Below are 26,568 nucleotides of genomic sequence, written 5' to 3' on the forward strand. Positions count from 1 at the left end.
AAGGGAGCCGTCAGGGAAAGATATGACAAAATAATAATTTATAAATTATCAAGGGCGCATGAGGGAGGGGGAAACAGGGAGGGAGGGGGAAAAAAAGAGGACCTGATGCAAAGGGCTTAAGTGGAGAGCAAATGCTTTGAAAATGATGAGAGCAAAGAATGTACAGATGTGCTTTACACAATTGATGTATGTATGTATTGTGATAAGAGTTGTATGAGTCCCTAATAAAATGTTTTTTTAAAAAGAAAAGAACAAAAAAATTTTAAATGCACGGTTATTAGGTGAAAAAGAAAAAAAGAGTGACAGTCTCAGAAACCCACAGGGGAGGTTCTGCCCTGTCCTATAGGGTTGCTATGAGTTAGCATCCACTCAATGGCAGAGAGTTGAGTTGATGGCTTTGTCACCAATGGAAATTTCATATATTACAATATTACAGCTGTCGTGAAATATAATGCATGTCCATCATGTTCTCAAAATTATGTGAAATGTTGACTTACCTCTGGAATTTGTTATAAAAAGATGAATAGAGGTCTATCTATTAATAAACATATGAATAAGTTATGTCCCATTGATAGACTGGAACGCTGTAAAGGAATGAGAAAACGAGGCCATAGTCTGGATCCATTGTGAAGTCTGGTTCGATGAGAAGGAGAAGAACACGATGAATCCACTAAAAATATTGGTGTTAAAAGAGGAGAATATGTATGCTGCTTGGCTACTCCTAAAATCTATTCATCTGGCTGCCTTTGGGAAGGGGACCTGGGGTGAGAGGAAGATTTTCATTCTGTTTTTATTATAAACCCATGTGAATATATCACATTGTAATTGTGGTCTATGAATTACATTATATTAATTTTAAGCTTCAAATGAAACAAATACACCTGATAATAAATAAATAAGGGGGGGCAGGAACGGAGGCAAATCTTCCTTCTAGAGCAGTGGTTCTCAACCTTCCTCATGCCACGACCCTTTAATACAGTTCCTCATGTTGTGGTGACCCCCAACCATAAAATTATCTTCATTGCTACTTCATAACTGTCATTTCCTACTATTATGAATTGTCATGTAAATATCTGATATGTAGAATGTATTTTCATTGTCACAAATTCAACATAATTAAAGCATAGTAATTAATCACAAAAACAATATGTAATGATATATTATGAAATACTTATTTCTAATTACAAATAAATGAAATTTTGTCTTGAAGCATGGGTAACAGTCTTAATATAACAACAGTAAACTACATTGCTACATTTTGCAACAGTATGCGTAAATAGCCAACATCAGTGTGAAGATTGAGACAGCTTCTTTCTCACCAGATCAGAAATTCTCAGGGCAGTCTTCGCAAGAGCACAACAATGAAGATCATCTTCCACAACAAGTCTACTTCTGTATTTAGACTTGATAACCAACAAGCCGGAAAACCCTGTTTCACAAAGATATGTTGTTGGACATGGAAGAAGAAGGCGCAACCCAGTCTCAGACAGAACAGGATATGACTGCAAACACTTGATCCAGAATTTTGTAACAGGCATTGTAGAGAAATCAGGTCTTGCTGCATCACTGTTAATAAGTTCAATGAACTCCTCTTGTGCTGTCTCAGGAACATCTTCAAATTTGACTGTGAATGGCTTCTGGCAAGTCCAAATGGGGTGTCAGGTAGGTTTGGAAAGTACGATGAAATTTCATCTTCAAGCATGTGCAAGTGTTCTTACACAGAGATAATCATCGTAATCCTTTTGTCTGGCTCATGTTCCTCAAAGAAAACAGATAAGGTATGCAACATGTAAATTTTATTTTCATCCGGTTTTGGGGTGTTTTTTTGTGTGTGTGTGCCAAAGCTGAAGTTTCATTTGGAATGATCGGATCTTCTCAGACAAATCAAGGCATGTTGCATTTGGTCCCTGCAGTAATAAATTTCACTCATTCAAGATGGCACAGATGTCAACCAAGTAAGCTATTTTCTGCAGTTCACTGTTATTACTGGAAAGTGCTTTGAACTTTGGTCTTGCTTTCTGATTAAAAAACGTTTTGAGTTCATCACGAAGCTCAAAAACAGATTTTAAAGCTTTTCCTCTCAACAACCATCTCACTTCAGTGTGAAATAGCAGAGCATTATTCAGCGCATCCAACTCGTTGCACAATAGGGAAAACAGTCAACTGTTTAAAGTGCTTGCCTTTACAAAATTTACAGAACTTATGACGCTTTTCATTACTTCTTGTAATTCTTGTGGCAGCGTCTTCATTTCTAATATTTGCCAATGAATCATACAGGGAGTTCTGGTAACTTTTGGTGACTCACTCAGTACCAAACGTTGAATTCCAGATTGACATCCTAGCATAGCTGGAGCACCATCTGTGCAAACACACGAATTTTTCCCCAAGAGATCTTATGCTCTTTCAGAAATGAACCAATTGTGTCAAATACATCATGTGCAGTAGCTGTCGTTTCAAGAGGTTTGACATCTTTAAAGTTGCCATCATTAATATACCTCACATAAATCAGTCACTGTGAACAGTTTGCAATGTCTGTAGATTCATCAAGCTGGATGCTAAATATTGGAAGAGGAGCAGATTTAATTTCCTGGATTACCTGATCAAGAATATCAGCAGACATGTCATGTATTCTATGGACATTGTCATTAGATAAGGAAATTGCACTGAATTTCATAACAAATTCATCTCTGATCATAACTCGAACAATTTCTTTGGCTGCTGGCAACAGTAAATCCTCAGCAATGGTGTGAGGTTTCATAGCTCTGGTGATTCTGAGTACCACCAAATATGAAGCTTCAGTGGCTGCTACGTTTTGTTTGTGGTACTTGCCACCAGTGTCAAGTCTGCCTTTCTGGAGCCCATCAGCTTTGCTTCTAAAATAGTATCCTTGCTGGCAAAGTTTGGGTGCTTGCTTTCAAAATGGCATTTTAGTTTGTTCAGCTTCATGGATTTGGCTGGTAGAACTTCACAACAAATAACAGATTGCAATCTATCAATTCCTGCTGTATTTATTGAGGTAAAACCATACTGTAAAAAAATCCTTACTATATTTTCAGTTCTTAATGTTCTTCTTTACACGACCCATTGTCTTGGGATGGTTTGCTAATGAAAATAATATATAATAATAGCTTTAATAATACAAAAGATGATACATGGCATAGCACTCAATACAGTTCATTAGTTTTCTATGATTTACCATTCTGTGTTGTTGTTTTTACATACCTGTTACTCTCATAAGGGGACAGTATTCACATCAACCACAGCAGTATTTACAAAAACTGATCAGCATCCAGATTAAGTTCTTATGGCACAGATTTTTTAAAGTGGTTGATTATACAGTACATGACTTTACATTTACCCAGTAATTATGATTCATGAAGTGTCATTTTACCTCCAATACTGCTGCTTTCAACACAGTAGCTGCTCTCTACACAGTAACTTCTCTCTACACATGTGTGACTTGTTCGCATAAGTACATTATGGCGCCAATCCTGTCACATGCACCTGTATTTGTACAGAGTGTATGTGATGGGGTTGATGCAATGATGTCATCATGCCAGGTACTCGTAGGTGGGTGTATATGGGCAAACACCCCTGGAGATGGATATAGAAGTGGTGTCTCGGTTCCTAAGACCATCAGAAATATGTGTTTTCCAATGGTCTTAGATGACCCCTGTGAAAGGGTCATTCTACCACCAAAGGGGTCATGACCCAAAGGCTGAGGACCCCTGTTCTAGAGGATTTCTAACTCCTAAGTGTGAAGGAGTGAGAGAGATAGAACATTCACCTTTGGAACACCACAGTAATAACTTTTGCTCACAAGAGCCATTGAGGAAAGCCACAGAGATGGGTGAAGAACCAGGGTATTTGCAGTCTCAAATGAGCTCTGCCCAAATATTTATTTGTTACTGTGTTGCTGATAACTTGTGCCCAGAAGTTCTTTGCTGTTTCACCCTTCATGAGGTGGAGCTTCAGTCTCCTCCCCTTGAGTGTGGGTGGGACTTAGCAATGTGGCGGTAACAAGCACAACCTACCTGGACAGGAACACATACTGATTTTGGTGTGAAGAAATCTGGCAGACGCTGCCTTAACCAAATGACCCGAGTTAGCTAGCATCCCCGGCACCACGTCCTGTGAAAGGCAACCCAGAACTTCAATTGCATCATGACAAGACCCATGAATTGACATGCGACAAAATACTTGACTGCATACTTTCTCTTCAAGGTCATGAAAGATAAGACCAGCCCAAGAAACTGTCACAGATCAGAGGAGATTAAGGGGACATGGCAAAAAGACAGAAGGGGAAAGACAGAAAAGAAAGAACAGAAGGGAGCTCTCTGTGGTTCTTTTCAACCCTTCCAGGATTCTAATTAAGGGGGAAAGAAGTTAAGAAAATAAACATTGTTGTTCCAGCCAAGATGGATTAACAGGGATCAAACCTGGCACCTGAAAGAACCAAATGGACCAGGAAGTAAGTGAGTCGAACCTTTCCATTGGCTAGCTGACCTCCCTGAGAGTCTCCAGGCCCCAGAATAGAGTTCAATATCCTCTATTAATACTGATGGAACAAACAAACAGACCAAAGCTATAACCCATGTCCACCACTTGATTAGTGGCCCCTTACTGAACCCCTAAGACACAAGGTCACCTCCTATTATGGAACAAATCCCAAATCAGAATCCCACTGCCATCAAGTTGATTCTGGCATGTTAGCAATCCTGCGTAGGGTTTCTGAGACTATACATCCTTATGGGTGCAGACAGCCTCATCATTCTCTAGCAGAGCGGCTAGTGGGTTTGAACTACCAACCTTGCAATATTATCTTTTTGACCTAACTGACACTTTACCCAACCACAGCAGACTCTACAGGCTCTGGAAAAACCCTGGTGCACAGTGATTAAAGCACTCAGCTGTTGGAGATCCCAACCCACAACCACTAGCTCTACAGAAGAAAGATGTAGCAGTCTACTTCTGTACAGATTATGGCTTGGAAATCCTATCAGGCAGTCTGGCTCTGTCCTGTAGGATCTCTAGGGTTGGAATGGACTACACTGAAGTGAGGTGTTTGTGGTTCAGCTCCATCTGCCCCTGGAGGCCATAACAGAGACAAAGCCCATGGCTAGTCAGTCTCCTGCTCAGATGGTGGCAGCTTGGTGTTTAATAGCTTCCTACCAACCAGAGAAAGGAGCCCTGAGATTGCTGTGGGTTCGTTGCTGGGCTGCTTATAGTTCAAACCACTCCATGGGAGAAAGACAAGGCTGTCTGCATGTAAAGATGTGTAGTCTTGGAAACCCAAAGCATTGCTTTGAATTGAATCCACTGAATGGGCGTGAGTTGGGTGCTGACCAGAGAAGATGCTACATTTTCTCTCACCAGTATTCCCTGTCCACTGTGCAAGTGTGTGTGTGTGTGTGTGTGTATGACATGGGAGCAGGAGAGAGTCTGATTTGGAGGTGGGGCATGGTTACTTTTTGCTCCATTGTCCTTCATCTCAGAACCTGAGCATCCAATCCCTCTTCACTCCTGCCCCTCCTCCTCTGACTGCTTCTCTTCCCACCTCAAGACCCCTCGCAGGCCCCTCCAACTGAATCCTGTTTTTACCCTTCCTCATCACCCCAATCCAGGGGACGGGTTATTTCTCAAGTCCAAGGGATGCATACCCCAGTGTGCTGGTTAGGTTTGGTGTGCACTTGAATGGACCAGGATTCTCTGTGGTTTGGCAGTTGAGGCCTCTCCTATGATGGGATCTAACATAGTGTGATCAACTCCATGATGGGATCACCTGTGACTAGAGCAGCAGTTGTGGGAAGACTGGGGTGGACGGCAACCAAGCCTTACTCAGGTCCCAGCCTCGATGATATTCTCCAGGGGTGTGGCCTACTTGATATGTAAGTAGACACTACAGAAAGCTGCTTCTCTTCTTGCTGATCTGGACCCTGCATCTGGCTCGTAGAGTTCTCATTCAAGTGGCCCGCCATATTGCCTGCCCAACCCAGGAGTCTCCAGAGCCTGCCTTCTGACCTGCTGACCTGGGATTCATCTACCTCTGTATCCATCAGCCGTGGTCTTCCTGCTTTCTGGCTCATCAGTCTGGCAAGTCAAGAAAATCTTTAACATATGACCCACAGACTAGAACCTGACTGGATTTACCTACTACAATTGGGTGAGCAACTTTCTTGGTATAAAATTCTTTCTTCTATACATAGAAGCATCAATGGCTTGCTTCTCTACAGAACCCCAACACACCCAGCTTCTGAGAAGCCCCTCCAGCCTACCAAAAAGGGCCCCAAAAAGGTGACCTGTGACCACTGCCTATCATATAGGCATTGTGCCAGGTAAGGGTGCAGGCACTCTAAGCTAAGGAAAAAGCATGAGAGGGTATTTATTCATATAGATGGGAAGGGGCCTAAGGGGAGAGTCAGAGAGGCAGATGTCCAGTCATAATTCATGCCCCAAACTCTTAGTCACAAATCCCAGATCTTATATGCAGTTTAGGCTGAGGGAATGTCAGTAATCAAGTCACCGTGTGATCCTGGGCAATTTCTTAACCTCTCTGAGTCTCGGTTCCTTTGTCTCTAAAATAAAGACGATGATGGTAACAAGCTCTTGAGATTGTTTGAAGACAGAATGAGTTTAACACAGTGCCTGGCTTATAGAAGTGTCCAATCAACTTCCATTAATTTTAATATTATTCATTGTGCCCAATAAACATCTGTTAATATGCATATCAATATTGCACCTGAGTGGTGCAAATGGCTCAACCCTCAGCTGCTAACCGAAAGGGTGGTGGTTTGAGGTCACCTTGGAAAACAGTCCCGGTGACCCACTTCCCCAGAATCAGCCTCTGCAAATCCTGCTGGTCGAAGTTCTACTCAGGCACAGCAGGGGGCACTGCGGAGCTGACTCCACAACAGCTGGTGCTATTGTTACAGAGGCGGACTGAGGCAAGAGCAGGCAGCACAGAGGGGCGGACCCTGGGTGACTCAGACCTGGCCCCACTCTCCGGGGACTCACAGAGTCCATGGGAAAGAAGAGTCCTGTCGATAGACGGTGGCGACAATAGGATGAGGCAAATCAGGGAGACGCAAGGCCATGTCACTGGGAATAGACCCAGGGCAATTCAGAAAGTGACCCCTAAGAACTCTTACCATTGCCGGGCCCCGTACCCGTACCCAGTGTTTGACACATGGTAACCCTTTTCTGTCATCTCAAAAGACTCACCGCCACAGATGCCAACAGGGCAGACGCACAGAGACGGGGTCGAACTGCCCCTGTGGTCCCTCTTTACAGGAGCAGCAAGCCCCATCTTTCTCTTTAGTCTTCCCGTGATCATAACACCCCCCCAAAACCAAACCCGCTGCCACCAAGCCAATTCCAACTGCTGCCGACCCAATAAAGGGTTTCAGAAACGGTGACTCTTTGGGGAGCAGAAAGCCTCCTCTCTATCTATCTATCTATCTATCTATCTATCTATCTATCTATCTATCTATCTATCTATCTATCTATCTCCCCCCCCCACCCCCGCCCACAACTGGGGGATAGCAACTGCCAGCCTCATGGTGAGCAGTTCAAGGCCTACCCCACAGTGCCACGAGGTCCCCGTAAGGGGAGACTATCCTGCTCAAGGTTGCCCGCCAGGAGAGCTGAGATTTGAATCCAAGCAGTTCAGGTTCCGAGTACCAGACCTGACTCCTTCCTCCACCCACTCCGCCAGGGAGCCAGTGTATTAGGAGATGGGGCTTGTGCGCAGGCACACAGGAAGCAGGAAGCCCTTTGGAACACTGTCTTCCCTACGATTGGTGCCTTGCGGGAGGCGGTGGGCGGGGTCAACCAGTCCTACTTGAACTCCACCACACGTGCGCCCATATATGAACCGGTAGATCCCTGTACAACATCTTGAGTGCACACTCAGATGGATTCCTGTACACACCAAAGAGCATGCCGTCTGCGATGTCTGTGGGCACACACACATGCAGCTAGTGGTGCATGTATGCCTTCTCTGGGATTGATTTCAGCTGCTACATTCATGGAACACCTACCATGGGTGAGTGAGCGCAGATAAAGGTCAGAGAAGTGACGTGACTTTCCCAAGGTCACATGGCTCAGACATGGGATTCACACCCTGGACCTCAGAGATTCCCACGCTGAGATTCCCCATGATCTTGGCCACGTCATGCCCTTGTCCGACCCATATCCTCCCAGGTGTCCATGTTCTGTGGACAGGCATGGTGATGGGACCAGGGACTCCTAGGCCCTCTCCAAGTCTCAGCCTGGGCTGGCATCCCCGAGGCCCGTGAGCTTCCTGTCCCAATGTCACCATGCCCCAGATCACATGGCTCAAAGCCCAGCCCTGGGCACCAGGCCATAGGAGCCCTGGTGATGGAAGAACTCACGAGATTTCATAAGCCTCGGCATGGGGTGCAGGATGTGCTCAGGGCAAGCGGATGGGGTAAGCAAACAGGATGGCCCGTGGGATGTACCCCATGGTCCACGGACCAGGCATGGGCACACAGTAGATCCATGTGGTGTGAGGGGGCAGGATTACAGCATGAGATGACCGGGGTCCAGGGTGGGGTGGGGGTTGGGAGTGAGTGAGTAAACAAACAGGTAAATGAATGAATGATAGAATGAGGGAGGGAACTTGTTTTTTTCCACAAGCCTTGAGTGCTGTCTCTGAACTCACCCAGGGCAGGAGTTGCCTTCACCTGTACAGTGACTTACACTCTGTGGGTGGGCTGCTCAGTCTGGCAGGAGAGCAAGGGTGTTCAGAGTCCAGAGTGCTAACCATTACACAATGGAACCACGCAAGGGTGTTTAAGAAACGTGTGTGTGTGTGTGTGTGCGTGTCTACATATGCACACCCAGCTAGGGGTTGAGAGCTGGTCAGAGTGTCTGCAGTGCCAGTCTGGAGTGCCTGGGCGACCAGTCCATAATGCCTGGGTCTCCCTGCGGCCCAGTGCTGGGCATTCAGGGCATGTGACTGGGTGGCCTTGGGTTGCCTGTGTTTCTTAGGGCTCCTGGTGGAAAGGGACACTGCGGGTCCCTCTGGGGGAAGATCTCTCTTCTGGGCTCCAGGGCCTGGGCTGAGGGCCACACTCTCCCAGGGCTTCTCCAGCATGGTCTCAGGTAGCTGTGTGCAGCTTTTGGTCCTCAGGCAGAATCGCGATGGCAGCCACTAGCACTGCTCTAAGAACAATCACCTACCGTTGCTGCGCGTTTAGACACCGCGCCAATGGCACTGCACCGATTCAACAGATAGATGGTCACCGCACATGTCACGATGCTGGGCTCTTGCTAGACAGCTGGGATGGAGCATCCCTCTCCTGAGGATTCTTACAGACTACTGAGGCCGGAGAGACAGGCAAGAAGCAAAGGAACCTCTTAATGAGAAGACCTCTGGCCTTCAAGGTGCTGTGACAGACTGAGTAACAGGTTAGGGACGCATGGGGTGGGATCAGAGAGGGCTTCTCGGACCAGGTGGCAGTGGAGCAGAGAGACTTGAAGGAGAAAAGGCTGCTCGGGAAGATTTAGGCAACGGTCCGGGCACTTGGAAGCTGAGGCCTCTCCCGGACACAGTGGGTGTGGCCTGTGCCTTGTGTGTCCAATGGAGGTGGTGGTGGGGCCCTCCAGGGAGCAGTTCCTATTGGCGAGCTCCAGTTCCATCGCCAGCTGCTCAGGCAAGTTTAAGTTCTGTAGCGGTGCCTCTGGCTGGAAGAGCAAGATTAAAAAAGGTCTTGAGGCGGAGGCTGGCAGGGACCAGATTGATAACTCTGTTCCAACTTTATAAACAAGAAAACCAAGACTCACGAGGACAAGGAGCTTGTTCAAGGTCACAGTTCTTTAGACCCAAACAGGGATTGATGCCCAGGTCGGTCCTGAATCAGGAAACCAGGCATTTCCCTGCTTAATCCCAGGTGGCCACCACACAGGTATCCATGTGCTGCCCTCACAAACTGGCTACTATGTGGGCAGTGAACTTGGCGCTCCCAAGGGCTCCATCAGCAGACTGAGGTACTAACACTGTCCGTGGTGTCTCATGGCGTCAAGTTGGAAGCTGGATGTCCTCTTAGGCGGCCCTCTGGAATCTCTGGGCCAAGGAAAGGTTAAATGGCAGGAGAGGGAAACAACTTCCTAAGGAAGGGACAGGGACACAGGGGTGACTGGTGGAGGTGCAGAGCTGGGGTGGGGGAGACGCTAGAGATGAGAGCAAGAGCCTGTGGGAGAAGAGAGAAGGAGGTGAGGCTACTCTTGGAAGCTGCAGGGCCCCTATGCAGACCGCAGGCTTCTGCCTATGCCGGTATACCTGGCCTCCTTCCACCTTTGCTGAGCCACCCCAGAGACAGGGAGCTCAGTGGCCACAAGGCATCCTGGGCCATACTGATGTTGAATCTGCCTTTGTGGCTGGAAGACGTGAAAAGACTCATCCTCCAAATAAGCCTCCCACACAACTGTCAAAAGATCAAAAGGTAGATTGCATTGGGTAAATCAGGTGCACGGACCTCCTTCGAGTGTTGAAAAGCAAGGACATTACTTTGAGGACTAAGGTGCACCTGGCTCATCCCATGGCACTTTCCGTCACCTCATATGCATGCAAAGTTGGAAATGGAATAAAGAAGACTGAAGCAGAATCGATGCGTTAAAATTGCGGTGCTGGAGAAGAATACTGAAAGTGCCATGGACTGCTAAAGGACAAACCGATCTGTCTTGGAAGAAGTATAGCCAGCGTGCTCCTTAGAAGGGAAGCGTGGCAAGACTTCACCTTACATACTTTGGACATGTTGTTAGGAGGTGCCAGTCCCTGGAGAAGGACGTCATGTTTGGTCAAGTGCAGGGGCAGTGAGAAAGGGGAGGGCCCTCAAGGAGATGGATGGACACAGTGACTGCAACATGAACAGGAACAATCATGAGGATGGTGCAGGGCCAGGCAGGGTTTTGTCCTGTTGTGTATAAGGTTGCTATGGGTCAGAACTGACTTGATGGCACCTAAAAACAACAAACAGATTGGAAAAGATTTTTTAAAAAACCATTAACACTCTATGCTGGTGAAGCTGTGGAGAAACTGGCACTCATAGGCTCTGCTAGTGGGAAGCAAGTTCTTATAATCTCTGTGGAAGGTGATCCAGAAATCTCTATCATAACAGCAAATGCACAAGCTTTGATTGAGTAATTCTGCTATTAGCAGTTCGCTGGCAGGGTCTCTCTAGTCGCGTCCCTCCCCCCACCCCCACCCCCAATCTATGTATGGGCATCGCAGCGTTGTTGGATATAGCAAATGACAGGACATCATTAAACGTTCATTGATGCCCTATGAGTTACCTCCTCGGAAACCTTATATAGGATTGCTAGGGGCTTGAATTGACTTGAAGGCAGTGAGGTCGAGTACAGTCTACAAGATTATATGATTAAAAAAACCTCCATCGAAGCTCGCCTGGAGGTCCCGAGGATCTGTGTCTTGCTTCAACAGTGTTTGAACGGATCAGGTCCGGGGACTCCCTGCCGCCAACCCTCCGCCACGCAACAGGTTTCTTTCCGGAAGTAACTTGGGGACCAGCTTCTCGGCCAGCCCCTCCTCTTGGGACCAGCGGACACTTTTATTTGGCGTGTGGTGACCTCCAAACCGACGCATCATGAGCTCTCAGATCCGTCAGAATTATTCCGCCGACGCGGAGGCCGGCGTCAACCGTCTGGTCAACCTGCACCTGCAGGCCTCTGACACCTGCCTCTCTCTGGGCTTCTTTTTCGACCGCGACGATGTGGCCTTGGAAGGCGTGGGGCACTTCTTCCGCGAGCTGGCGAAGGAGAAGCGCGAGGGCGTCTCTGGAAGCTGCAGCACCAGCGCGGCGGCCGCACCCTCTTCCAGGATGTGCAGAAGCCGTCTCAAGATTAGTGGGGTCGAACCCTGGACGCCATGGAAGCTGCCCTAGCCCTGGAGAAAAAACTCAACCAGGCCCTTCTGGACCTGCATGCCGCGGGGTCCACTCACACCGACCCTCATCTCTGTGACTTTCTGGAGAACCACTTCCTGGACAAGGAGGTGAAACTCCTCAAGAAGATGGGCGACCACCTGACCAACCTCCGCAGGCTGGCCAGCCCCCAGGCCGGGCTGGGCGAGTATCCCTTCGAGAGGCTCACTCTCAAAGAAGACTAGGAGCCTGCGGCGCCAAGCCACCTGCCAGGGGCCCTCTGCCTCCCCACGGCCGGCCTTAGCCCCTCTGCCTGAACCGGTCCGCAGCGCCACCGCCCTGGAGCCCCTCCCCAGCTGGGGACCAAATGGAAACAATAAAGCTTTCTTTTGCAGCAAAAAAACAAACAAACAAACAAACAAAAAAAAACCCTCCATCTTCCCCCAAACACTTGGCACTCTCTCATTTGATGGTGACTCCACACTTCCTGTTGTTCCTTGACACCCCTTGTCCCTTACACCCCTCATCTGAAGCATTGACCATCCCCGTTGGCCCATTTTCAAAATATGCCCAGAATTCTACCATGTCCCAGGCCCCCTGCATCACTCCTGCCCTGCTCTGAGCTAACATGTTTTCAACAGAATGATTGCAAAGCCTGCCCCTGTTCGTCCTGCCGTGCCCCCTTTGAGCCTAGTGTCAGCGCAGTTCATTAAATGAGCCTACAGCCAGACCAGATTCCTCCTCTGCCTAAAACCTTCTATGGCTCCCCATGCCTCCCTGGAGGCCTTTCCAGGGCCTCCACAGATGCACATCGTCAACCCCTGTATCTCTCTGACCTCATCTCCCACTGCCTCCCCTCACCTTCTGCACGTCAGCCACACGGACCTCGTTCTCCAGCATGCCAGCACCTGGACATCCACCGCTGCCCTCCAGATGTCTGATGGTATCCACAGACCACCCTACTCAACACAGCCTGCTCCACTCCCCGCTCCTCATTCTCTTCAGACCTTGTTCTTCCAGCACGCTTTCCCATACTGCTTACCACTCTCGAGCATGCTCTGTGATTTAAGCAGTTATTATGTTGTTTTCTTCTGGCATAGTTCCCGTCTATGATGTAAACATTCATGTTGACACGAGCAGGTGGTCCTCGGGGGAAAGACGGGGCTTTACCCCCATATAGAGTGACCGTCTCAGAAACCCATAGGGGTGGCTCTATCCTGTCCGCTAGGGTCACTCAGAGTCAGCATCTACTCCACGGCACTGAGGTGGGTTTTGTTTTGTTTTAATGTAAGCATTATTTTTGACTGTTCTTTTCACTCTAGAGTGCTGCCTAGCTCCTCTAAAATATTTCTTGAATAAATATAAATGGTTGGGTGGCTGCTGGAGAGGTGGGTGAATGGATGGCTGAGTATGGTGATGCTCACACTGAGTGGCTGGGAGACGGATGGAGAGTGGTTGAGTGGAGTGTGCATGGAAAAGTCGAACGATCACAGCACAGAGTTTAGAGGGTGGATGCTGACGGAGAGACAGTGGATGAATGGAAATCCAATGGATGAAGGATGAATAAATTAATGGAAGAGGTTAATTAAGTCAGTTCTATTTACTAAGCACTTTCCCCATGCCAGGCACAGGGCCTGTGAGGAAGACTCAGTGGTGAATGTGGTAGTTACATAATCTGGTGTCAACTTGCGAAGGGGTGGAGTCTAGTCTGTCAATCAGGTCACAGCTTGATGACCTCATTTTGAGGTGCCACGGAGATAAATAGCTCCCTGGAGGCCAGATATACGCACACTCTCTGCTTGGTCTCCCTGTTGACAAGCCACATGGAGCTACGCTAGAGCCCTGGAGCTGGAGGAGCCACATGGGGACTCACACCAGCGCTGAGATGCTTCTTCCACCACTGGATCCACATGACTGTCCACCCACTGGCCTGTGATCTTCCTGCATTGGGCGTCATTGCATGTGTTTCGTGAGTCTGAAGAGGACTTTATAGATTGGTATCGGACATATGGGCTAATAGGGGACTTATGGACTTGAGCTGTACTTGGCTGGGATGTTTTCTCAATACTCAACTGCTCTTGTCTATAAAGCTCTTTCTTATACACATATGAGTGTCTCTGGATTTGTTTCTCTAGTCTACCTGGACTAACACCGTGACCATAACAAACTAGGCGCCCACTCTGATGGAACGTGCTGTCTAGCTGGGGAGACAGCCACTCAAATCCAACTACAAGGGAAAGCAAATACAAATGAGATAGAATATAGCCATAGAAGGCAAAAACAACCCAATAAAAAGCACATATGTGATTCCAACTGATAATAATTTCTCTGAAGGAAAGAAACACTAAGGACGTGCAACAGAGCAGCAAAGGGAGTGAAGCAACGAAGCCCCCTGGGGGCTTGCTTTGGAGCCAGGGCTTAGCACCCCATTAGATGACTGGAAAACACTCCTAAAGGTCAAAAACAGACCTGGAACTATTTACAGGCTTTTCTTTTGTTGTTGTTGTGTTTTGTTTGTTTAAATCATTTTATTGGGGGCTCATACAACTCTTATCACAATCCATCTATCCATCCATTGTGTCAAGCACATTTGTACATTTGTTTCTCTCATCATTCTTAAAACATTTGCTTTCTACTTGAGCCCTTGGTATCAGCTCCTCATTTTTGCCCTCCCTCCCTGCCATCCCCCCTCCCCATCATTTTTGTGTTTGTTTGGTTTTCTTTTGTTGTTTTATTTTGCTCTGCCTTGTTTTTATGCTTATTATTGTCTCTGCATGTCTACCTAGATAAGATAGGCAGGATAAACAATCCAGAGGAGAAAACAACAGGACCAGTGGTTCCAGGGGCACATGGGAGAGGGGAGGCAGGCAAAGGAAGTGGGTATTAACAAACCCAGGGAGAAGAGTACAACAAGTGATCTAAAATCAGTGGCAAGGAGAGTGTAGGAGGCCTAGTAGGGCTTTCTCAAGGGAAATGAAGGTGAGAAGAATTACTGAAACCTGAACATGATAGTAGGACAAGAGGAAAGTAAAAGGAAATAGAGGAAAGAACTAGGAGGCACAGGGCATTTATAGAGATCTAAGTACAGGCAGGTATATATGTTAATATATTTATATATAATGATAGGGAAATAGATCTATGTACATATGTTTATATGTTAAATATCAAGGTAGCAGGTGGACATTGGGACTCTACTCAAGTGCTCCTTCAATGCAAGAACACTTTGTTCTATTAACCTGGCATTCCATGATGCTCCCCTTCTGGACACGATCACTGAAGATAAAATGTGTGCATAAGCAAATGTGGTGAAGAAAGTTGATGGTACCCTGCTATCAAACAATATAGTGTCTGAGGTCTTAAAGGCTTGAAGACAAACAAGTGGCCATTTAGCTGAGAAGCAATAACGTCCACATGGTAGAAGCACACCAGCCTGTGTGATCATGAGGTGTCCATGGGATCAGATACTAGGCATCAAAGACCCAGAACAAAAAATTATATCAATGTGAATGAGGGGGTATGCAGAGTGGAGTCCCAAAACCCATCTGTAGACCATTGGACATTGCTTACAGAAGGGTCACAAGGAAGAGACAAGCCAGTTGGGGTGCAATATAGCACCAGTGAATCATACAACTTTTCTCTAGTTCTTTAATGCTTCCTCGCCCAGCCACCCACTATCATGACCCCGATTCTACTAATTCTTACAAATTCGGTTAGACCAGAGCATGTACACTGGTACAGATAAGTACTGGAAACACAGGGAATCCAGGACAGATAAACCCCTCAGGACCAACCATGAGACTAGTGATACAGGAGGGTAAGGGTAAGGTGGGGGGAGAAAGGGGGAGCCAATCACAATGATGTACCTATAACCCCCTCCCTGGGGGATGGACAACAGAAAAGTGGGTGAAGGGAAATATCAGTGTAAGAAATGAAAAAAAAATTATAAATGATCAGGGGTTCATGAGGGAGGGAGTGTGGGGAAGAGAGAGTAAAAAATTAGGAGCTGATATCAAGGGCTCAAGCAGAAAGAAAATGTTTTGAAAATGATGATGGCAACAAGTGTACAAATGTGCTTGACACATTGAATGCATGTATGGATTGTGATAAGAGCTGTATGAGTCCCCAATAAAATAATTTTTTTTAAAAAGAAAAGAAAATGGCCAATAAATGGTGGATACGTGGGCAACATATGGAAGTGCCCAGGACTGGGTAGGGTTGCTGACCTGAAGGCCCCTGATCAGTTGCAAGAACCAGTCAACATCTCCAGACCTGGGGCTTATCCTACCACCCCCATAGCTCTGGCCTCCGAAAAGCCATCTCTCTCTCCTCCCTCTGACTCAGCACCTGCCCCAGCCCCTCCCCTAAAGTCCTGCCTGCTGCCTCCTCCTCTAGGCCTCATCCTGCTGACTCTGTTCTGCCAGCTCAGGGAGCGCTCTGTGGGGCCTCCGGTGGAGTCCAGCCCCTTGGCTCTCCTCTCCTGTCTGGGAAAAGCCAAGAGGCCCAGAGGGAAGGTAGCAAGCAGGTGCCAGACACTTGCTGCCTGTGCCTAAGTGCCTGTTCTCTTTTCTCTGAGAGTCTGAGACCAGGTGTCTTGAGAAGCTGGGGTTTGTCTGGGGGCTGGCGTCAGGCCTACTGTATTAGATCCAAGTCTGCCTCCATTACTGTAACTCAGTCAGGGATCATATGGGAAGAGACAGGGATCATATGGAAATGTCTGCCCAAGTCAAAATTGTACTGTGAACCCAAGGCAGGGGTCAGCCGTGCTGGTCAGGAGTCAATCCTACCAGTCAGTGCTCAGCACTCAAGTTATGTCCAAGGGTCAGGTCAGAGTTCAGAGTCAGGAAATAGGGCTAAGACTGCAGCCAAGGTCAGGGATCAGAGATGAATCTGTTTTTCCTTTTTACTCCAGAAAAGGTCCCTGAGGAGTGGAATCTGCGTCGGAGTCCCATCTTTTGGCCTAAAGTTCAACCATCCAGGCAGCTTTTGTCCATTCCCTGTCCCTGTGTCCACCCTGGGTGCCCTTGGGGTCCAGGCCTGGCTTTCTCTCCCAGGAGGTCTAAGAATCCTGACTGATTCCTCAGGGCACTAGGATGTGGGTAGAGGCCACGGGGCGGGGTTCAGTGACTGACCCAGGAGTTCACTTTGCGCAAGGCGGCTGTCTGTCTGATGCAACCGGCTAAACACCTCAGCAAGCCTGCCTGACACAGTGTCCCTCACCCCCACCCCCACCCCAGCTTTTCTCAGAAAGGGAAGGGCTGGGCAGTGGCCTGGATGGAACACACATAATCTCTTTCCTTCCTTGGCCCTTGATGACTCCAGGCCCTGCAGGAGGCAGCCAGCCAGACTGAAGGACATGGGGTCAGATGATGCAACACCTTCAGTGTGGAGGCAGAGAAGAGCAGGAATCTGGGACTCCCTTCCCTCTCCCAGCTGGAAGCTAAGGGTGGAGAGCTACCTACCTACACACACACACACACACACACACACACACACACACACACACACACACACACACACCAGAACCCAGAGAGCCATTGGTGGTGGCCCGAAGTCACCCAGCAGTCACCAGGCAAGGCAAGAACCAGAAACCAGGGTTTCTGCTGCTCCTTCCCCACACAGCTGCCACCCGGCACTCCCCAGGGTCCCCAACCCTCAGCCCCTCCTGGCAACTGGGACATGAAAGAGGACACTTTACCTCTGAGGAGTGGGTGGGACTTCCTGGGAACTTGCCATCCTTGTCACTGGGGGTCCCGAACTCGTGGTACAAGGAGAGCTCTGGACCCTCAGAGATCATGGTTCAAAGTCCACTGGCTTCCTGACAGGTGGCCCTGGGCAAGGCACTTCCTCCCTCTGATCCCAGATTGGCTTCCTAGTACAAGCATCCTTTGCTCCTAGACGATGGTGGGATGATATAAGAAAGCAGATGAGGGAAGGGCCCACCGAGCTGACCTGCCAGGAGATAATGCTCAGGAAATGTATCCCCACCTCTCATCTTCATCCTCAGTTCTACTTGGGGTAGGGTGGGCTGGTCTCCTTGGAAACCGTAAGAGTCACTCATTACGGGTGTGTACCCAGGGCGGAGCTCTTACTTTTTTTAAGCACGTAGCTTCTAGAAGCTCATCGAATCCTCCTCGTAACACACTTCTACTCTCTAAACGAGTGCGAGCACGGGCTTTCTGAGCAGCTTGGTGAGTTACCTGTCATCATGTAGCTGGCACAGGCCAAGGACATGGGACAGGATGGTGGACAGGAGACTGTACTGGCTTGGAGTCAGGCTGGCTGGCTCCTAGTTCCGCGCCCCTCCTCACTCCTGGGGTCAGTGATGTCATCGTTCTGGGCCCCAGCTTCGTAGGTCTCCAGGGACAGAAACAGCAATTCCACAGGGGATGGCTCGTGGGTGCACTGAGATGATGTCAAGGAAGCGCCCACCCAGCGAGTCGCCTTCCTTATGAAAACAAACAAACAAACAGGAGCCCGAGGGGTGGCTGATCACCCAGTGGGGCATGGCTGCCTCTGGGCCACCCCTGGGCTGTCTGAGACTCTCCTGAGGCCCAGCTTGAGCTGCATCTATCTGGATGATGAAGGATTTCTGCAGAGCCCTTTGGGGGACCCGGACAGGAGAGATGCTGTCCCCACGAGGAGCAGGGGCTGCAATTCTTGAATCACCCGCTCTCCTCCTCAAGTTGATTGGCCCAGATCCATGTACCCGTCTGTCTCTGTAGTTTGAAAGGTGGTAAATGTATTTGTAGCAAAACATTTCCCATTTCAACATTCCTCCCACGTACCGCTTAGTCATGTGTACTGTGCTGTACAATCGTCACCATTAGCCATTCCCTTGTTTGTCTATCAGCCCTCACACATGCTCAGCATCTCAGCAGGGAGACCTCTCCCCTGCCCCCACCCCCGCCTTCCGCTCCCACCATGCCCTCAAACGCATGTCCATTCTGACTCATAGGGGCCTGATGGGACACAGCAGGACTGCCCCTGTGGACTCCCTCGCCTGGGACACTTCATGGGACTGGAGAGTGTCAGCTTTCTCCCGTGGAGCGGCTGCTGGCTTTGAACTGCATGCACTTACCTGTTCTGGACCGTTCATGTATGTGGAACTCTCCAAGAGTTGTCCTTTGGGCACAGGAACCCCTCCCACCCCCCACCCCCAGTATTTGTCCTGTGATGTTTTCTTTTAAGGAAGTCATTTAAAATGTTTTACATTCCTTTCTTTGAAACCTTTAAATCCCTTTCTTTGAGGTGCATCACTGACCTCAAAGGAACTCCAGGGCCATTTGCAGTCAGAGAAAGCAGCCTCCCCTGAAGCACAAAGAAAGCAAGACAGGTGACTGCATCTCAGTTACACCTTGCTGCCTGCTGAGGCCTGGGAGCCAAGGCCTGGCTCTCTTGCGGAACAAGTGAAGGGTTAAAGGTGTCTAAGACATGGACCCTTCTTCTCAGGTCAGTGGAGTCCAACCCCTGGTAACCCTGTCGCCAGAGGAGCCTGAGGCTTCCAGGGATGTCCTCTGCGTGGACCCCTTTGTGAAACACATATACTAAACAAGGCTTTTTCTCCCAAGCAATTAGAGCAACAGGAAACCGAAAGGGAAAGTGCATTGCCCAATCTGACGCACTGTTATTTAATACAGAGTCTTGAGACTGTCTGAGAGTCTAAATTCAGAGGCGTTGGGTAAGTGTTCACAGAGCCATCTGGAACAGAGCCTAAACTCCATAGTCAAATCTTGACAGGAGCCTAGCATCCGGGTGGAATTTCAAACACTGCCTTCTCTTTTTTAACATTTTTATTAGCACTTCATCCACATGGCATACAATTTGATAATTCAAATAATATCAAGAAGAGTTCAATTGTCACCATATTCAATGCTAGAACATTTTCTTCTTCCTTGTGGTCCTTGTTATTCATGTAATTACTATTTTTTTTCTAATTGTGGCAGAAATATACACAACGGAATGTTCTCCCATCCCACCACTTCTACACGTAGAAGTCAGTGCCACTGAGGATGTGCTTCGTGCTGTATGGCCCGTTATTGATGTCTTTTTCCTAACTATCCTGCCACCGCTGACATAAGCCCAATGCCCCTAGGCACCACCTCTTTCCTGTCGCCCATGGTAACCTTTGGTCAAGTTGAGTCTCTCTCGTGGTTTTCTTGATGTTTCTATATCATATACTTCCATGGTCAAATCACTTTTAAAGTGAGTTGTAGATACATCATCACAATCAGGTCTAGTGCTCCCACACTCATAGTTCCCATCAACCCTTGCATCAGTTACTGTCTCTATGAACCTACGTACTTCTGTGCTTCAAAAGCCGGGAGACCCAATAGAAACAACAAAAAATAAAATCCAAATAGAGAAGTCAGGATAAAAATCATAGTCATCATATCAAGATAAAAATGCAAATAATGAGCTAGAAAGAAAAGACCACCATCAATATTTAAAATGCCCGAGAAGCCTTTTGTTGTTGTTGTTGTCATGGAACAGCAAGAACTGCTTGAGCCGAGAAGGAATTCAGGTTGGGTCAAGAGGAAGGGTCAACTAACCAAGTATCAAGTTTGATCCAGCGTAATCAAGTTTACAATGCCCTCTGATAGTAAAGCCACAACCCTCCTGTGGCTAGAGGGGAGGTCTGCCCGTGGCTTAATCTGACCAGATCCTCTGCAAATGGGGTTTGGCCTCCCATTGTCCTCCATGGCCTTCTACAAATTGGGTGTTCATAATTTAAACTCTGATACTCTTCCCTTCATCGTATCTGGATTTTCTTATTGTCATCTTTGGATCACATAAACTGGTGGGCTTCTTCCATGTGGATTTAGTTGATTCTTCGCTTAGATGGCTGCTTATTTGAATACGAGCCTTTAAGACCCCAGACGCTGCACCATCTGCTTTCCTCACCACACTTAAGTGAAACACCCTTTGCTTCAGTGATCGATTCATGAAGGTGAGTACAGAGCAGGGTCATGTGATCATAACAAACTGCTGGTGACTGGGGCAAGAGTTCAGTGGGAGCCCAGAATCCATCTGCTTGTCCCTGAAAGTGAGTGACTCAGGTTGACTTCGGCGGTCATATGATGACAAAACCAAACCCCATAAGACCAACCACACCAACAACAGAAGCAAACCAACCAGCAAACAACCAACAAAACAAGCAAATGAAAGGGAGGAAAACAAAAAAAAAACCAAATAAATAAAAAAGCAAAACATTGTCAATCATGCCTCTGGGGTATCAGGCGATTGCACTGATAACCTCCTGAGTTCTCCCAAGCACGCAGCCTCTCTTGGGAACAGTCTATGCCAGGACAGTTCCACAGCCCATGAGTTGTTGCCTTGCCCGGTTCCATCCTCCAATGACTGCACTCTGTTTATCATGAGCACGGGCATTGATGCCAGAGGAAAACTTCCTGGATCAATGCTTACATGTGCAGACCCTTGCCCACCAGATCAAAACCTGTCATACCAATGCAAGGGCGGCATTGAGGTACTAAAGATATGACGATTCTGGGCCCCTTTCCATAGGCACCTATCAAGCCAGGGGGTTCCCCTAACTTCAATGACTGCCACTTCCACAACCCCGGGACCTCCACTCTGCTTCCTCTCCCATCAGAGTACCCCAGCGCTCAGCCCAAGGGTACAGGCAGATCTGAGATAGGGTTCAATGCATTAAAACACCGCCTTTTCGGCAACAGCAGTTGCTCTAACATTGATGTTGCCCTTACCTTGACACGGATCTAACTCTAGGCCCTAGAGGGGACATTCCCTAGAGGGGACATTCGTTTTTATTTGAGGTCTGGGAGATGTAGGATATCATGCTCTCTTTCCAATCTTTGCACCATGGTCCAAGAGATGTGAGCTTTGACCACTTGTGCCTGAAGGGCCTTGATGCACTGTGGAAACAGACCAGATCGAGAAAGTCCATTTCACAAATGATTGTGAATTGAGTTGGAGGGTGGGGGGTGGTTCACACTTCAGACAATCAACTCTGCAGTCAATAGTGCAAACTTCTCACCAGCAATCCCTTCCCCCCTGCCTACATCCCACCCCACCCTCTGCCCTGATTTCTCTTTTGTGGATCCCCATCCCCCTTTTCACCAGGTCAACACCTGTCAGCCCTCCAGTCTATTGTTCATCTCCCCTCCCCTGCCCTGACCTCCTTGGTAGCATCCAAAGTCTTTGTCTTGGTTTTTATCCTTACAGTTGGGGCCTCATACAGTCTGTGTCCTTTTGTGACTGACTGTGGTAGTTATATAATCTGGTGCCAACTCGAGACTATTTAGAGTGAAGGGGTTGAGTTTAGCCTGTCAATTGGGTCGCTGCTTGATTACCTCATTTGGAGGCGCTGGAGATAAATAGCTTGTTGGAGGTGGAACACACAGACTCTCTGCTTGGTATTCCTGATGACAAGACATGTGGAGCTACCACAGAGTCCTGGAGCTGGAGGAACCATGTGGAGACCCAAGTCAGCGCTGAGATGCTTCCATTGCCACTGGATCCACAAGACTTTCCACCCACTGGCCAGTGATTTCCTGGATTCGGCGTCATTGCATGTGTTGGGTGAGTCTGAAGAGGAATTTATAGATTGATATCGGACATATGGGCTAATATTGGACTTATGAACTTGATCTGAACTGTGCTGGGATATTTTCTCAATATACAATTGCTCTTGTATACAAAGCTCTTTTTTATACACGTATGAGTATCTATGGATTTGTTTCCTGAGTCAACTCAGACTAACACACTGACTAACTTCTCTCAGCATAAGGATCTCCAGGTCCATCCATGTCATGAGGGGCTTCATCATTGTTTTTCAGGGGTGTATAGTATTCCACTGTGTGTGGGTACTAGAGTTTCTTCTATCCATTCTTCTATCGATGGACATTGGACTCTTTCCAACTTCTTGCTATTGTGACCAGTGCTGCGATGAAATGGGCGTGCAGATATATGTTAGTTCTGTGACTCTTGCTTCGTTAGACTGACGGACTAGTGGAAAGGATTTTAAAATTTAATTTAATTTAAAAATGGAAGCAGCGAAAAAATAAGTTTCTCCATTAAATAAATTGTAGTTATTTTTTTGGGGGGGGGGCTCAATTTCATCTTACCCATGGAAAACGTGGTTGATGTCCAAACTGTGAAGCACCGTAAACATAAAATACATATCACACTTCAAAGACATTAAAACGCACTGCGATCGAGTTGATCCCGACTGACAGCAGCCCTGTATATCGGGTTTCCAAGACTGGAAATCTTTATGGAGCAGATAACCTCTTCTTTCTCTCACAAATCTGCTGGTGGGTTTGAACTATGGACCTTGCAGTTAGCAGTCCAATAATTAACCCTCAGAGCACCACAAAGGTGCTCATTGATAGCTTACATCTGTTATCTGTTGAAATAATAATATGGTGGATACTTTGGGTTAAATAGAATCAATTCTGAAAATGAATTGTATCTGTTTCTTTATCCTTTAAAAATGATATTTTAAATTAGGCAGGTGGCTTCCCTTTAGCTTTTATAGGAAAGTAAGTGCTGGACTGGAGAGTTGGGGTTCAGTAACCCCAATTACCACAAGTCCCCTAAGTCTAGGGGCTGTGTCCAAGGAGCGGTTCCAGTGTCCAGACCCACAAATGCAGGGGGAGCCCACTTGATTGCACAGATTGTAAAACGTCCCAGGGACAACAAGGGCCCTGGAGCCAACGGTTGTAGGTTCAAATCTCAAATTGGCTGCATCCAAGTCAGGTGGTCTTGCGTCAGCCCCTCCCCTTGACTTCCCCATGAAGATGGTAATGCCCACTGGCAGTGCCCACTGTCTGTCTTTCCTGTGTATCTTCGCACCATTTACCCCTTCTCTTCCTTAAGACCTCAGTTCTCCCATCATCTTCCTGCTGAGGCCTGCTGAAAGGAGCCACCCCTCTGCCCAGTTAGGAAACAAACTCGTCTTATTTTAGTCAAGGAAATAGCACAGGACACGTAACATTTGTTTACATGGTCTCCAGGCTCCCTTCCGAGGAGTGCTGGTGGCGTAGTGGTCACCCTTTGGGATGAATTTCGAAACCACCAGCCACTTCAGACACGAAAGATGGGCTTTCTGCTCCCAGAATTACAGTCTCAGAAACCCACAGGAGCAGGTCCAGCCTGTCCTCTAGGGCTGCGATCAGTTGGCATTGACTTGATTGCAGTGAGTAAGAGTTTGTTTTCTTGTCAATGGTCTGAAGTAAAGATCCAAGAGGGGCAAGGTGGATCCGTCTGGTCTCTGCTGAGTCAACATCAGCATGGGGAACAGTCCCAGCAACGCAGCCGAGTTCCACAAAGAGAGGGCTGTGTGGGCAAGCCCGCTGCAGTGCCCACTTCAGACGTGCTCGGAGAACAACCAACCTGGCCACTGTCTGCCCTTCTGGCTGTGGGACCTTCCAAACTGAGCCTTGGTGTTAAAAAAAAAAAAAAAGAAAGAAAGAAAAAGAGCTCAAACATTAAGTGCTGGTGAACACGTGAGCAACAGAAACCCTTATCCATGGCGGATGAGATTGGAACACGGAGCAGCTGCAATAGAAACCTGGAAGGTTAAAAAAAAAAAAAAAGATGTAAAGACATTGACATGATCTGGCAAATCCCCTCCGTGGTATCTACTCAAAAGACTAGAAAGCAGTGAGTTCAGACACTTGTGCACCCATGTGCCTTGGCGCTCTCTCCACATTAACCCAGAGGGAACCACGGCCCAAGGGTAAACAGATGAATAGCTAGAGCAGACGTGAGCCCTACATATACTTTAGAGTCAGGCGCACTTCTAAAGAGAAATGAAGTACGAAAGCAGGCTGCACCCTGGGCAGATCTGAAAATTTAAGTGAAATAAGTCAGTCCCCAAAGGACAAATATTGTACAATCCCCCACATACGAAGCATCTAGTGCTGGCAAACGTCTAGAGACCCGTGGTTGCTAGTGGGTACCAGAGAGAAGGGAAGGGGGCAGTCATTGGTGAGGTGAACAAAGTTTCTGTGAAGGGTGATGGGGACAATTGGAAACGGACAGTGGTGACGGCGGAACATGGTGGATGTCATTAATGTCACTGAAATACATGTGCAAAAAACATCGGAACATCATATGTTTTTGCTGGATGTGTGTGCTATAGAAATCGACCACAATAAACCAAAACATGAGCTCCCCGGAGCGTTAAATGCTACCCTAGATCCCTCAGCTGTGCCCAAGGCAGGGGCTGGGAGTTCTGAGACACAGGTGAGCCTGTCCCTGTGGCCAGGAACTGGGAAAACAGAGGTGGGTCTGCCCCTCCTCCCACCTAGCTTTGGCCCCAGGGGCTCTTTCTGGCACTGAGTGGATTCAGATAGCAAGACTTTACAGAGATTTCCAAGAACCATGCTGGGCCTCTGCGGCTATCACAGCCCAAACGAGAAACAGACACACAAATGAAGCTCATTGCCACTAGTGACCCCATAGGACAGGGTAGAACTGCTTCCCTGAGTTTCCAGGACTGTCACTGTGTATGGGAGTAGAAAGCGTATCTCTCCCTCGGAGAGGCTGGTGCCTTGGAACGGCTGACCTAGTGGACTGCAGCCCAACATGTAATCACTAGGCCACCAGGCTTCCACCAGGATATCGCTGCTGAACAGGAAATGGCACCAGGGCCTCCCAGGCCTGCCATTCCAGTCGTGGTGGGCCCCTTCCCCTCCCTGAGCCTCCCTTGCCGCCACACATCGCCTTCAGAATGTTGCATATGGTGACTTCGTTCATCTTCAAAACAGCGCTGTGAAGCGAGCACTGTCCTGAGCCCATAGGAGGGAGGAGGAAACTACCGCAGGAAATGCAATCACTGGGTGGAAGTAGGGCAGGGGGTCAAGGTCAGGGTGTATGTGTACACATTTAGGCACGCTCCATCAAAAGCGTCTTAACTGTTAGACCACACTGCCTCTGTCAATGAAGGCTGTAGAGTTAAGGAGAACGAAGCTCAGGCCGTGGGCACCTCAGTGGTTCTTAGGAAGTGGGAATCAGGGAGGGAGAAATGGGGAGAGAGGGGGGACATGAGGAGATGATTCCCAGGGCCCGAGTGTAAAGCAAATGTTTTGAGAATGATGGGGGCAACAAATGTACAAATGTGCTAGAAGCGATGGATGTATATATGGATTGCGATGAGCTGTACGAGCCCCCAGTAAAATGACTTAAATTTAAAAACATTTAAAAACCCAAACCTTTAGGAGTCCACTGGGGAGGGAAAGACGGGGATGGAAGGAAAAGGGGCAGAGAAGTTCCCATTCTATGGAAGGACAGCCTGAGACCGCTATAGGAAAGCAGCCCCGGAGGTTTTTAAAAAAACATTTTATTAGGGGCTCATACAACTCTTTTCACAATCCATACATATATCAATTGTGTAAAGCACATCTGTACATTCTTTGCCCTCATCATTTTCAAAGCATTTGCTCTCCACTTAAGCCCTTTGCATCAAGTCCTCTTTTTCCCCTCCCTCCCCCCCTCCTTCCTCATGAGCCCTTGATAATTTATAAATTATTATTTTGTCATATCTTTCCCTGTCCGGCATCTCCCTTCACTCCCTTTTCTGTTGTCCGTCCCCCAGGGAGGAGGTCACATGTAGATCCTTGTAATCGGTTCCCTCTTTCCAACCTACTCACCCTCTACTCTCACAGTATCGCCTTGGATTCCC

The 26,568-nt window shown here is 47.9% G+C and overlaps 1 pseudogene; it reads left to right on the top strand.

Moving 5' to 3' along the window:
* Positions 1-11,434: 11,434 nt before the first annotated feature.
* On the top strand, positions 11,435-12,326 carry LOC142422410 (ferritin light chain 1-like; annotated as a pseudogene).
* Positions 12,327-26,568: the final 14,242 nt, after the last annotated feature.

This window comes from Tenrec ecaudatus, chromosome 12 (assembly GCF_050624435.1).
Source record: "Tenrec ecaudatus isolate mTenEca1 chromosome 12, mTenEca1.hap1, whole genome shotgun sequence".
Taxonomy (NCBI): Eukaryota; Metazoa; Chordata; class Mammalia; order Afrosoricida; family Tenrecidae; genus Tenrec; species Tenrec ecaudatus.